We start from the raw sequence: 14162 nt of genomic DNA on the forward strand, positions 1-14162 counted from the left end.
AATCGAACGGTGTCAAAACCGATCCAACATATACGAATTTTGAAATGCTTACGGACCGTAAGCATTTTTTTTCCTTACGGTCCGTAAGGGTTGCATTTTCACTATAGGGTGGCCACGTGTGGGTGTAGGATTGCTGAGTGGACATTTTCCTAAATTTCAATTTTGACAACGTTTTATAAGGATAATCGTTAAGTAGGGAATACCCCCCCCCCTGAGTTTTAGGGGCCCTGATCTTGATTCTGATTGTTCTGAAATTTTTAGGGTTTGTGCAGAATCACTTGGGTGTCTCAATTAGGGTTTCCTATTGGATGAAATAATACAATAAATATTAGTTTTGATGAGGGTTGTTACACATGATGTGGTCCAGGAAACCACAGACAAAATTGCACAAATCCGAGATCGCATCAAGGCGGCTCGCGATTGTCAGAAATATTATGCGGACCGAAGAAGGAAACCTCTAGAGTTTGAGGTAGGCGATATGGTATTGTTGAAGGTATCACCCTGGAAGGGTGTGGCACGCTTCGGGAAGCGTGGAAAGTTGAATCCGCGTTATATTGGTCCATTCAGAATTCTGGAAAGAATTGGGTTAGTAGCGTACAAGCTGGACTTACCTGCCAAACTGAATGGTGTTCATGATACATTTTGTTGGTGCACAATGTCTAAAGCCTGCGTCTTTGTAATGCTAGTTTAATGTATATGGTCTAGATAGGTTATTTTGTAAAAGTTCAGGGGGTCTATATGTAATTTTATGAAAGTTTGTATGTTGGACCGCTTTTGTGACATATGTCCACAAAAGCGGACCAGGTTTGTAGTCTGGACCGCTCTTGTGGACATGTCACATGAGCGGACCAAGACCTCTATAAATACCCCTGATGTTCACTTCATTTGTAACGTTGTCTTGTACTCTACGTCGAACTGCTGACCGTGTGGCAATCGTTATCAAGTGAAGAAAAAGTGTTTAAAGTGTGAATTCATCTGTTTCTACTCCTTTCTGTTACGTTTATCTTTGTATCATGCTGAAAATGTGTTTCCGCCACATTTTCAGTAAGCACTAGCTCTGATTGACTCATTCGTGTGGTCAAAACTGATCCTACAATTGGTATCAGAGCCAGTTGCGAGTTAGTTGCCAGATACGAAGTGGTTTTCACGGACTTTTTTAGATCTGGACTGATTTAGCGGTGGAAATGGACTGAGATTTGGACAGTAGGTGTGAAACACAGTAATAACAAACCCTCAAAAGTTTCGGATCAAAATACAGCCTAAAAGTGACCTAAAAACCCTCGTGAAAGTAGGCTCGCTCTGACGTCATCACTGAATCTCTTTTATGGACCGCTCCCAAGTACAGTTTATGCTGGATCGCTCGTAATTTTCAGTTCTGAATCGCTCGAAATGACTATTTTAGTAGCTGGATCGCTCTTTTGGTCCGCCTAAATGACAGTCTTCTGGACCGCTCCAATATCATATGTGGATTGCTCGAAAGATAGAGTCTATGATCGCTCAAAAGTGAATTGTTCTGGTCCGCTCTTTGTGCATTTTCAGGACCGCTCCAAGGACAAATCTCTGGATCGCTCCAAGGACAAATCTCTGGTTCGCTTTTTGTGAACTTTCTAGTTCGCTCATTGTTCAGTGGTTGGTCCGCTTATTCAACAAGTTTGGTTCGCTTATTCAGCTTCTGTGGATCGCTTATACAGACTGTTTGAAAGATTTTTCCGTCACAACTAAAAATGGAAAGCCAGGATTTCTATAACATGTTTTCGGGTGTGGGTGCGACTCAAAGTCAAGCAAGTATCATGCAAAATGTCAGTCTAGAAAATGAACTTGGAACGATGCAGAAGCCTCCGAAACTGATGAGTTTAGATGAATATTCAGGATGGTCTGGGAGGTTCAAAAATTGGGTGCAGGCAAATCACTTAGAGAGTTGGATAAAAATCGAAAGAGAGTATGTTCCTCCAGTAGATGGGCTGAATATAAAAAAGACAATTGCCAGTCTGACAGATGCAGAGCAGGTTGAATTCAAAGCTGAGAAAAAGATGCTCAGCATCTTACAACAAGCGATAAAAGAAGATATTTTAGTGTTACTACAGCACAAGGATAGTTCACAGTCAATATGGCAAGCATTAGAGAAAAAATTCAAAGGCAGCGAGTCAATGATGAAAAGTAAAAAGGCATTGTTAAAGAAAGAGTTTGACATCTTGTCACACCCCCAAAATCCACCTGCGGAGTATCACCGCTTGGGAGCGTGACTGACCAGGATCAAGCCACCAATCATATTGAACATGCATTTAATATTAAATAAAGTAAATGAAAACCATCCATTCAATACAAAAGGTGTTCAAACATTAAATCGTTTCAAAAGTGTTGCGGAAGCATAGTAAATAAACCAGTATCAATAGTTTTAAGTATCACAATAGTAAAGCGGAAGAGCCACGATCCTTGTCCACAACGACCCGCATCTCCAGTGCAAGCTCCAAGTACCTAGCGATCTGCAAGGCATGCAACAGAATGATCAACAAACTAGTTGAGCGAGTTCACATAAAGAGAATGCGTAATAGTAAGTTCATTTGTAATAGGTGGCTCTACTGGGCCGTTTGTATATTTTACTGTGGTGGGTTCCACGTTTTCCTGTGGTGGTGTTCCACGTTTTCCTGTGGTGGGGTTCCACGTTTTCCTGTGGTGGTGTTCCACGTTTTCCTGTTAGTTCGCGACCATAGTCTTTACCGACCAGGGTGTGTGCGAAGGCAATTTATCAGTTCGTTCGCGACCATAGTCTTTACCGACCAGGGTGGGTGCGAAGGCAGTTGAGTAGTTCGTAAGCATCAACAGTTTAATCGTTCGTTACAGTATCAAAGTATGCACAATTAATCATCCAACCCATTCCCACCCTGGGAACCCATGCCTTGGCTGTGTGAACTCACCTTGGTTTGCTCGGTATGCTAAGTTATGCGCTCACTAGTAATTAATCACGTCCTACTGTACGCACGTATAACAAATCAGTTCATGTTCACAATGATTCGCATGCAATATAATGTTCACGTAACAGTCAGTTTGTACATCGGCGCAACACGTACCATTTCCTAGTTACTCATCAGCTAGTGCACACAATTACAAATGTAAACATTCATCATCAAGCATGGCATGTCAAATAGTTCATGTATACATTCCATCCTTCGAAGGATGTTTATAATTGCTACTATCCTTCGATCCACTGTTAACTTTCGACACATCAGTGATCTTTCGACACTTACAAGTTTTCACAGTTATCTTTCGGACTAGTTGGTATGTTTCGTACCATCAGTCATCTTTCGACCTAAGGTATCTTTCGGTCAACTTAATTATGTTTCGGTCATATCTATCCTTCGGTCAATGCTATGTTTCGACTACAAGCATCTTTCGATCAATCAACAGTTACGTTTTCACAATCAGTTACGTTTTCACAGGAACAGCAACCCTAATCATCTGTACAGCCGTCATCATCATTACCAAAACATCAGAATCATTTAGCACATCTAATCATAACGCAATCATCCAGAAATCATTGTCTAGCATGAACCTAGTTTAAACGTATCACGAAACCGGTTAACGCACATTAACACATCATCAAACCCTATGTGAAATCTATATCGATATTCAATCGTATTCAAAATCATAATATTCAGGCATGTATCAGTTCAGGTTACATCAACAATCAAGAACACACTACACGTGAACACATACGCATATAAACGAACGATCGAATCAAATAGATTTTACTAACCGAAATGAGGGTTTGGTCGCAAGGGTCTCCTGTGGTTACTAGCTTGCCGTCACAGTTTGGAGAGCTCTAGGGTTGGGAATATGATAGAAAATGACAGCCGATACATGCTGATACGTATTTATACGTATTACAGAAATGGGCCAAGCCCATCTGAAAGACTGGGCCGAAGGATCTGGGTTCCAGTCGAAGGATATGGTCTTGGTTCGAAGGATATGTTTCGAGATCCTTCGAACCGGCAGTTGATCCTTCGAATCGAAGGATATCTTTCGGGGTCCTTCGATTGGCATAACATGTTTCGATCTAAACTAAGTGTTTTAATAATATTCTAATAATAACTTTAATACCACAGCAAGTAATCACATATGTGCAACACGACAATTCATTTCATCAAAACACAACGTGTACAATTACAAGTCCATAATCCAAACAACTAAACAGTCAAAGTCAACGCGCATTTAATGCGAAAGTGAAAGTCAGAAACTCGAGTTGTCACATTATCCCCAACTACTTGGAAATTTCGTCCCGAAATTTGGTATGCACTCACTGAGGAAGCTAGGTAAGCTGTATCGTTTACTGGTTTTCCTGGGGTGTCACATCATCCCCCCGTTGATTTGGAATTTCGTCCCGAAATTCAGTAGTAGTAGCTTCAGCCTCAGTAGTGGTTGCATTGGTTCCGAATAACTGGGGGTACTTTTCTGTCATCCTATCTTCGCGTTCCCAGGTGTACACTGGGCCACGTTTGGAGTTCCAACGAACTCGAACAAGAGGGATTCTCTTGTTTTTGAGGACCTTCACATCCCGGTCCGTGATTTCTACTGGTTCCTTGACGAACTGTAACCGCTCGTCGATAGTGGGTTCCTTACAAGGAAAGATAAGGTTTTCATCTGATAGGCACTTCTGTAAGTTCGATACATGAAAGACATTGTGAACTGCCCCGAGTTCAGTTGGTAGATTCAATCTATAGGCTACCCTGCCTATTCGTTCTATGATCTAGAAGGGTCCGACATACCGTGAATTTAGTTTGCCCCGTTTGCCAAAACGTACTACACCCTTCCAGGGTGAAACTTTTAGTAAAACCCGGTCCCCGACCCGAAATTCCAATGGCTTTCTACGCTGGTCCGCGTAGGCTTTCAGACGGTCGCGTGCTGCCGCCATGCGTTGTATCTGTGAAATCTTTTCTGTGGCGTCCACTACAATCTCTGGACCCGTGATTTGACTATCCCCCACCTCTGCCCAACAGAGAGGTGACTGGCATTTACGCCCGTACAATGCCTCGAATGGAGCGGCTTGAATGCTGGTGTGATAACTATTATTGTACGAGAACTCCACCAAAGGGAGGTGCTTTTCCCAGCCGTTGCCGAAATCGATAACATACGCTCGAAGCGTGTCTTCTAGAGTTTGAATAGTTCGCTCAGACTGCCCATCCGTCTGAGGGTGATATACTGTGCTCATGTCTAATTCTGAACCGAAGGATTTGTGCATCGCTTGCCAAAGCTCTGTCGTGAATCGTGCATCGCGATCCGAAATAATAGAAATGGGCACCCCGTGCCTCGAAACAACTTCCTTGAGGTAGATATCTGCGAGAGTGGAGAACTTATCCGTTTCCTTAATAGCCAGGAAGTGTGCAGACTTGGTGAGTCGATCCACGATCACCCATATTGTGTCGTTCCCACGCTGAGATCTCGGTAGGCCTGTAACAAAGTCCATGGAAATTTCTTCCCATTTCCACTGTGGTATCGTAGACTGTTGAAGTAGGCCAGCTGGTTTCTGATATTTGACCCTGACTCTCGCACAGGTCAAGCATTTTCCAACGTACGTAGCAATGTGGGCCTTCATACTAGGCCACCAATATGCAGTGCTGATGTCGTGGTACATTTTATCCGACCCTGGATGTACCGAGTAACGAGACTTGTGTGCTTCGTCTATTACGAGTTCGCGTAAACCGCCATAGAAAGGGACCCAACTCCGGCCCGTGACATAGTAGGCGCCGTCCGCCTTTTGTTCCATTTGTTGTCGTGAGCCGCGTAAGGCTTCAGCCTTGACGTTTTCGGGCTTCAGGGCTTCTGTCTGAGCAGCTCGTATCTGAGCAGGAAGGCTAGACTGAATCGTAAGCTGTAGCGCTCGCACGCGCCGTGGTAAAGTGTCCTTTCGACTAAGGGCATCCGCCACAACATAGCGCATTCGTAATCGTTAAGTAACTCGACCCATCGTCGTTGACGCATATTCAAATCCTTCTGCTTAAGGATATGCTCGAGACTCCTGTGATCGGTGTAAATCGTGCACCTGGTACCGTACAGGTAGTGTCGCCATATCTTAAGCGCGAAAACAACAGCTCCCAGCTCTAAATCGTGCGTCGTGTAGTTGCGCTCGTGAACCTTGAGTTGACGAGAGGCGTAAGCGATAACCTTGTCGCGCTGCATTAACACACATCCCAGTCCCCGAATGGATGCATCACAATAAACCACGAAGTCGTCTGTGCCCTCTGGCAATGAGAGGATAGGTGCACTGCAAAGTCTATCCTTTAGGTGCTGAAAAGCAGTCTCCTGGGGCTCTCCCCAGCGATAGGTAACACCCTTCTGTGTCAGTAGCGTAAGTGGTTGCGTGATCTTTGAAAAGTCCCTAATAAACCGTCTGTAGTAACCTGCCAGACCCAAGAATTGACGTATTTCTGTCGGTGTACGCGGTGCAGGCCAGTTTCTGATCGAATCTACCTTGGATGGATCGACATGTATCCCATCCTTGTTCACTACGTGGCCTAAGAAGTGGACTTCACGAAGCCAGAAGTCGCATTTTGAAAACTTTGCGTACAGTTGCTCCTTTCGAATAAGTTCCAAGATAAGACGTAAGTGTTGCTCGTGCTCCTCCTGACTCTTGGAGTAGATCAGAATGTCGTCGATAAAGACAATAACGAACTTGTCAAGATAAGGTTTGCGCACCCTGTTCGTAAAGTCCGTAAATACGGCAGGTGTGTTCAATAATATCAACCCATCCATCACATCAAACATAAAATATAGTAGTTAAAATAATTCATAAAACCCAAGACATTTGATGTTCAAACCAAACTTTGTTCGAATAGCGGAAACATAATAATGAAAAAAAACCCAAAAAGAAGTTATAAGTTCAAATATCGTTCATTGCGTCTCCCTGACCAATCATGTACACGCTGCCCCGGCGTCATGGTTTCCATTGCTTCCCCCAACACTTTCCCCGTTGTCATCCCTGTTTCCATGGTCGTGGTTTTGAGTCTGATCCTGGTTTAATTGAGGGCAATCGCGTTTAAAATGACCTTCAGCCCCACACTGGAAACATCCCCCGTTTCCACGCTGTGGCTGCTGCTGTGTGCTCTGTGGAGCTGGTAGTTGCAGTTGCTGGTTCTGTGAAGGTTGAGGCAGTCGTTGTTGTTCTTGGGTTACAGGACGTGAGTTTCGACAATCCTTTGCTTCATGACCAATCTTGAGACACCGCTGGCAACGACCCCTGTTGCACTGGCCACCGTGGTGTCTGTTACATTTGTTGCACCATGGGTGAATTCCTCGATATCTTTTCTGCCCATGACTACTAGAAAACTGCTGTTTGGGGCTCTGGTAGTCATCTATCTCTTGCTGCTGCGTCAGAGGTTGGACCAAAATTAATCCCGTGCTCAGGTTTTCATCCCACTTGCGTTTGTTATCTCTAGAAGCACATGCAGTATCAGTCTTAGCTCGTTTCGGTAGTTTGTTCTGTTCTACAGCCTGGTCTGTGAGACGATGAGCCAATCGAGTGGCTTGCTGGATAGTGCCAAGGTTAGCTGTGGTCATATGATTCTGAATTTCGGGCACCAGACCCTTGAGATACAGTTCGATGCGTTTGGTGGGAGGGTCTACCATAGTAGGACAAAATGTGGCTAATTCATTCGATCTCCTCGTATAAGCTTCAATTTCAGACCCCACCATCTGTAGGTTGAGGAACTCTACCTCTAGTTTGTGGATGTCTTCACGACTACAAAACTCTTCCTTAATCAGTTCCTTGAACTCGTTCCAGGGGGTGGCATTAGCAGCTGCCAGCCCTAACATCTGAACCTGTGCTTTCCACCAGGTAAATGCAGCACCTTCGAGTGCTCCAGCAGCAAACTTTACCCTACGTGACTCAGGGCAATCATGCACCTCGAAGTCAGTTTCGAGTCTCTCGAACCAATGGAGGAGGCCTTCAACCCCCTCAGTTCCGCTGAAGGTACAAAGCTGGCAATCCTTGAGATTTTTGAAGGTGTAAACAGGGGACTGAGCGTGTTGACCTCCCGCTTGTATGGCTGCAAGTGCCGCAGCAATTCGTTCGTTAATGAGAGCCGTCAACTGGGCTTGTGTCATGTTGATATATTCGGCCATGACCTTTATGGCAAATGTAACGTAAGTGAGAATGGTTCGCGAGTAGGGCGATGACAGAAAAGTGTAAGCACATAAGTATTCTCATGCAATGACAAGTTGTGAGCAAAGTAATGTAAGCATACTACGAGCAAAGTTCTATGCAATTCTAGCATGTAGGCAATAAACATAAACCTTATTACCTAGGATGTCGAGTCTTGCACGTGGAGCGAAGCGTCGTTGTGGATCGTTGAGAGCACTGTTCTGGTTATAGTCTGGTTTTAATAAAAACGTTTTCCCATATTAAAACCAAGTTCTCTATAACCAATGGCTCTGATACCAATCTGTCACACCCCCAAAATCCACCTGCGGAGTATCACCGCTTGGGAGCGTGACTGACCAGGATCAAGCCACCAATCATATTGAACATGCATTTAATATTAAATAAAGTAAATGAAAACCATCCATTCAATACAAAAGGTGTTCAAACATTAAATCGTTTCAAAAGTGTTGCGGAAGCATAGTAAATAAACCAGTATCAATAGTTTTAAGTATCACAATAGTAAAGCGGAAGAGCCACGATCCTTGTCCACAACGACCCGCATCTCCAGTGCAAGCTCCAAGTACCTAGCGATCTGCAAGGCATGCAACAGAATGATCAACAAACTAGTTGAGCGAGTTCACATAAAGAGAATGCGTAATAGTAAGTTCATTTGTAATAGGTGGCTCTACTGGGCCGTTTGTATATTTTACTGTGGTGGGTTCCACGTTTTCCTGTGGTGGTGTTCCACGTTTTCCTGTGGTGGGGTTCCACGTTTTCCTGTGGTGGTGTTCCAACTAACAGGAAAACGTGGGACACCACCACAGGAAAACGTGGAACACCACCACAGGAAAACGTGGAACACCACCACAGGAAAACGTGGAACACCACCACAGGAAAACGTGGAACACCACCACAGGAAAACGTGGAACACCACCACAGGAAAACGTGGAACACCACCACAGGAAAACGTGGAACACCACCACAGGAAAACGTGGAACACCACCACAGGAAAACGTGGAACACCACCACAGGAAAACGTGGAACACCACCACAGGAAAACGTGGAACACCACCACAGGAAAACGTGGAACACCACCACAGGAAAACGTGGAACCCCACCACAGGAAAACGTGGAACACCACCACAGGAAAACGTGGAACCCACCACAGTAAAATATACAAACGGCCCAGTAGAGCCACCTATTACAAATGAACTTACTATTACGCATTCTCTTTATGTGAACTCGCTCAACTAGTTTGTTGATCATTCTGTTGCATGCCTTGCAGATCGCTAGGTACTTGGAGCTTGCACTGGAGATGCGGGTCGTTGTGGACAAGGATCGTGGCTCTTCCGCTTTACTATTGTGATACTTAAAACTATTGATACTGGTTTATTTACTATGCTTCCGCAACACTTTTGAAACGATTTAATGTTTGAACACCTTTTGTATTGAATGGATGGTTTTCATTTACTTTATTTAATATTAAATGCATGTTCAATATGATTGGTGGCTTGATCCTGGTCAGTCACGCTCCCAAGCGGTGATACTCCGCAGGTGGATTTTGGGGGTGTGACACATCTTCACAGGGATTAAGGGTGAATCAACAAAGCAGCTTATTGAGAGGTACTGTCATCTAGTGGTAGAAATGAGAAGGTTGGACATCGAGAAGACAAATGAAGAGTGGATAGAAAAATTGTGCGATGCACTTCCCTATGAGGAATGGGGAACGTACGTGATGATGTTGAAAAACAGTTCGGATTTCGTGAATTATGGTTTGAGTGAGTTCATAGAGAAAATTGAAGCTCATGAGTTGGAATTGGTGAAAATCAAGAAGATGAATTCAACGAATATGCCACATGATGTATCTTTGTATTACAAGAGTAGTCCGGTAGTATCAAATGTTCAGAGTCTGAAAATTCAAACTGGTTTTAGCGCAGACAACACTCCATTTGTTGCCCCAAATGCCTATCAGTCAAGTCAATCGACTCCTTTTGCCAATTACGAGCCGAATGTCAAAGTCTCAGATCAAAATTCTCCTCAAAGCTCTACTGGGTCAAATCAACAGACAGTTGTGTCCGGAGTGCAGTGTATCATTGCAATTAACATCAAGAATTGAAATGAAATCACCGAAAATGCAGCCAAGCAGCACATCACGTTATTGGGTTCAGTTCTGGAAGCATATGAAGGGTTGGTTGCTGGTAGGATCGGAAATCCTGATATGACTAAAGAGGATTACGATCAGATCGATCCGGAAGAACTGGAATTGATAGATATTAAGTGGTGTATGGCAAGTTTAGTTCGAAGAGCTCAACGATTTATGGAAATCACTGGTAGAAACAGTTTGTCGGGTCCAGATCAGAAATTAGGGTTCGATAAGACCAAGGTCACCTGTTTTAAATGCAAAGAGAAAGGTCATTTCAAGCGCGAATGTCCGAATCGTGAGGTGAAAAATCATCAGAATCCGTTTACCAATGATTATTACAGACAAGCTATATATCATCGCCCGAACCAACAGCCTACAGTTCAGAGACCTTAGATCGAGAACAAACCTGAGAAGGCGTTGATCGTAAACCAAGATGATGAGAAGGTTGCGTCTGGTTTTAGTTGGGACAAGTATATTCCAGGAAAAGACGATCAAGCAATGATGGCTGAAGTTGTGGAGATTACCGAGACGGGTGCTGAGTAAGAGGTTTTTGAGAAGGTAGTTACTGAGAATGTTGGTGAAGAAGTTACTGAAATTGTTGGGTCTGGCTCTGAGGTGGTTGATAAAGCAGTTACTGAAGCTGTTGAGTCTGTTTCTGAGATCGTGGTTGAAGAGGTTATTGAAGTTGTTGATCAGGAGGTTCCGGAGGTCGTTAAAGATGTTTCTATGGAAGATTCTGCAAAAGCTGAGGAATCTGTATCTGATGTTCTTAGTTTTCAATCTTGACGGGAGGAATTTGTCTATACTATGAAATCAATTTTACCTCCTAACGTCTTTGGTTCTTTTGCAGATTATTTTGAAGATCCAAGAACCGGAATGTGCCCGAGATTCGAAGCAGAGAAAGAAGAAGTCGAGGAGATGATTGATGTGTCGAAGGAAATGACTGAAGAAACTCTAAAGGAGATTGCAGATAAAGCACTGATGAGCAAATTAAAAGAGGTAGATTCAGACATTCAGGAGTCAGTCGATAAAGTGTCAGGTCTAGGAGAGGAATCTGAAGTCTTAGAAGTCAACATGGTCAAGTCGTCTGAGTTGGAGTCAAATCCTGTTGGTAAAATTGTTTGTGAGAATGAGATTATAGTAGAAAAAGTTTCAATCTCTGATACACCGTGTCAACGTTGTTCACAACCATGCACGGAGTGTCTTGAAAAAGACATCATGTATCAGGAACTGAAACAACATGCAGATCTGATGAAGTTTGACTTAGGGCAAGTAAAAGAGGCGTACGACACATTGTCTAGGTCAATTAAAATGATCCAAAAAGAAAGTCTTGAAAACGATAAAGCAACCAAGCTGGCACAATCAACTTTATTTGAGAAACAAAGAGAAGTAAATTTTCATTTAGACACAATCGCATCTTTGAGAAAAGAGATTGAGTTGACTAAAATTGAAAATGATAGAATTGATCAGAAATTGATGAGTTATGTGGCATCATCATATGTGTTAGAGCAAATAGTACCACAACAGCCAAATGCTTCACCTGCCTTCAACAGCGTTCCACCCCCAATGTGGAATCATTATACACAGAAATATCCAGATGGGGTGGAAGCTGCATTAAACATCAAACTGAAAACACTTGAGAATGATTTACCTGATAACATTGATATCACGTTCACTGCGTCTGACACTGACAACGAATCCCAGGTAATCAAAAATGTTATTGATCAGGTGTTGGACGATGATAGTGAGAAATCTGAGAAGGCGAAATCAGTGGAGTCCGGTAGTGATTCTGAGGAGTACGGAAACTTTTTAGATCGTTATTTGACAAAAACGGATAAAAGTGTGGATGATGATTCAATTATGGTGGCTTACACTATGGTTGGATCTGACAAACTTTACTCCAACACCGAGTTTCCGCTTCTGAATGTTAAATTTGAGAATGTTCAGAAAGTGTTTAAGCTGATTGAGCTGAGCGTAAATGAGTTAAAGAAAAATGATTTCTTTTCAAAACTAAATAAGTCAGTTGGTTTGTCATGTCCTACTAGTCCAGAAAAGGTAGAGGGGGTGGGTAAAAACCAAAACAAGAAAAATCAATTAAAGAATAAAGGTCTTGGTTTTGAGAAGAAAATGACTAAGAAGTTGGTAAAGCCAAAAGATAGAATTGATGATGTATTTGTTTGTGGTCCGAGCACTGAGACTGAAAAAGATTATATTTTTAGTCAAAAGGTCGTGGACGATTTCAATGCAGCGCAGAAGCTGAAAGCAAAAACTGTTAGTAGCACATTTGTCGAGTATGACAAACGTGTATGCTATCGCTGCAATGAATTCGGCCACATGGCGAAGCAGTGTAAGAAAGTGATCGAAAAACCGGTTGTGGTAAAAGCTGTTAATAAACAAGTGGTTGAGAAACCAAAGGTAGAAAAACTTAAGGTTGAAAACAAAAATGTGTCAAAACAAACCATTCAAAAACCTCGACCAAAATCACCGGTCGTTGCTAAAGATAAACAAGTGATGGTTTCGCCGATCCGAATTCTCAAACGAGGTGAAAAGTTCAAGTCGGAGGATAAGCCAGAATCGACTTTCGAAATTGGCGAGTCTTCTAAGTCCCCCAAGACTTCGAAATTTTACCCTAAAGCAAAAACTTTTGAAAATCAGTCATGGATTGCGAAATCTAAATCATCTGGTGAGATTAAAAAGATGGAAAATGTGTTAAAAAATGAGTCACAGTGTGTAAAAGATGATGTGGTTAAATTTGAGTTTGAACTCAATCAGTTTTTGTCGGAATTTCCCAAACTTCATAACAATGTGAAACAAGATAAAAAGGAAATTGAGTCAAATGTCACATTTAACTTTCCGAAAACAACTGAGAAATGCAATGTGGTTTTTGGTACAGTGTCGGAAGTTAAAAAGTCGTGGGCATCTTTGTTTAACTGATGTGTTTGTGAATTGATTGCAGGAGTTGCCCAAGTCTGTGCTCTCAAGGTGGATAATGGACAGCGGAGCGTCGCGACACATGACGGGATCCTTAGCACTGTTATATGATGTCAAAGCAATTAATGGAGGTTACGTTGGATTTGCCGGTAATTGAGGTGGAAGGATTGTTGGTCAGGGAATGCTCACGAACGGCATCATTTCTTTTGACAAAGTGAATTATATTGTTGAATTGACGAACAATTTGTTAAGTATTTCGCAAATCTGCGACAAAGACTTTAGCGTACACTTTACAAAAACAGAGTGTTTGGTTTTAAAACCAGGGTTTAAAGTCCCTGATGAGTTGGTTCTGTTGCGCGCCCCTAGGGTTAATGATCTTTACATTTTAGACATGAGCGCTGCAACACCAACAACTCCTCAAAAACAATGCTTTGTGACAAAATCTAAAGCAACTGAAAAAGAATCGGTTATGTGGCACAGAAAATGGGTCATATACACATTCGTAAAATGAACTTTCTTGTGCACAACGATTTGGTAGAAGGTGTGAATGTTAAAAATTTTCATTTACCTGACGATTGTGTTGCGTGTAAGAAAGGTAAACAGGTACGGAAGTCTCATCCGCCAAAAGATGCTCAACACTATCCGGTTACCTCTCGAGAGATTGCATATGGATCTCTTTGGGCCGGTCAACGTCAAAAGCATCAGTGGAGATTCTTATTGTTTGGTGGTAACGGATGATTATACAAGATTTTCATGGGTCGTTTGTTTGGAGAAGAAGGATGAAACGTTCGAGGCTTTAATGGTTTTGTTCAAAAAGATGGAAACAGTGTACAAGCTGCCGATCAGAAGAATTCGAAGCGATAATGGAACTGAGTTCAAAAACAACAAAATGTACGAATTCTGCAATGAAAAGGGGATACTTCACGAATTCAGTGCGCCATATACACCACAACA

This window comes from Helianthus annuus, chromosome 14, assembly GCF_002127325.2.
Source record: "Helianthus annuus cultivar XRQ/B chromosome 14, HanXRQr2.0-SUNRISE, whole genome shotgun sequence".
NCBI lineage: Eukaryota > Viridiplantae > Streptophyta > Magnoliopsida > Asterales > Asteraceae > Helianthus > Helianthus annuus.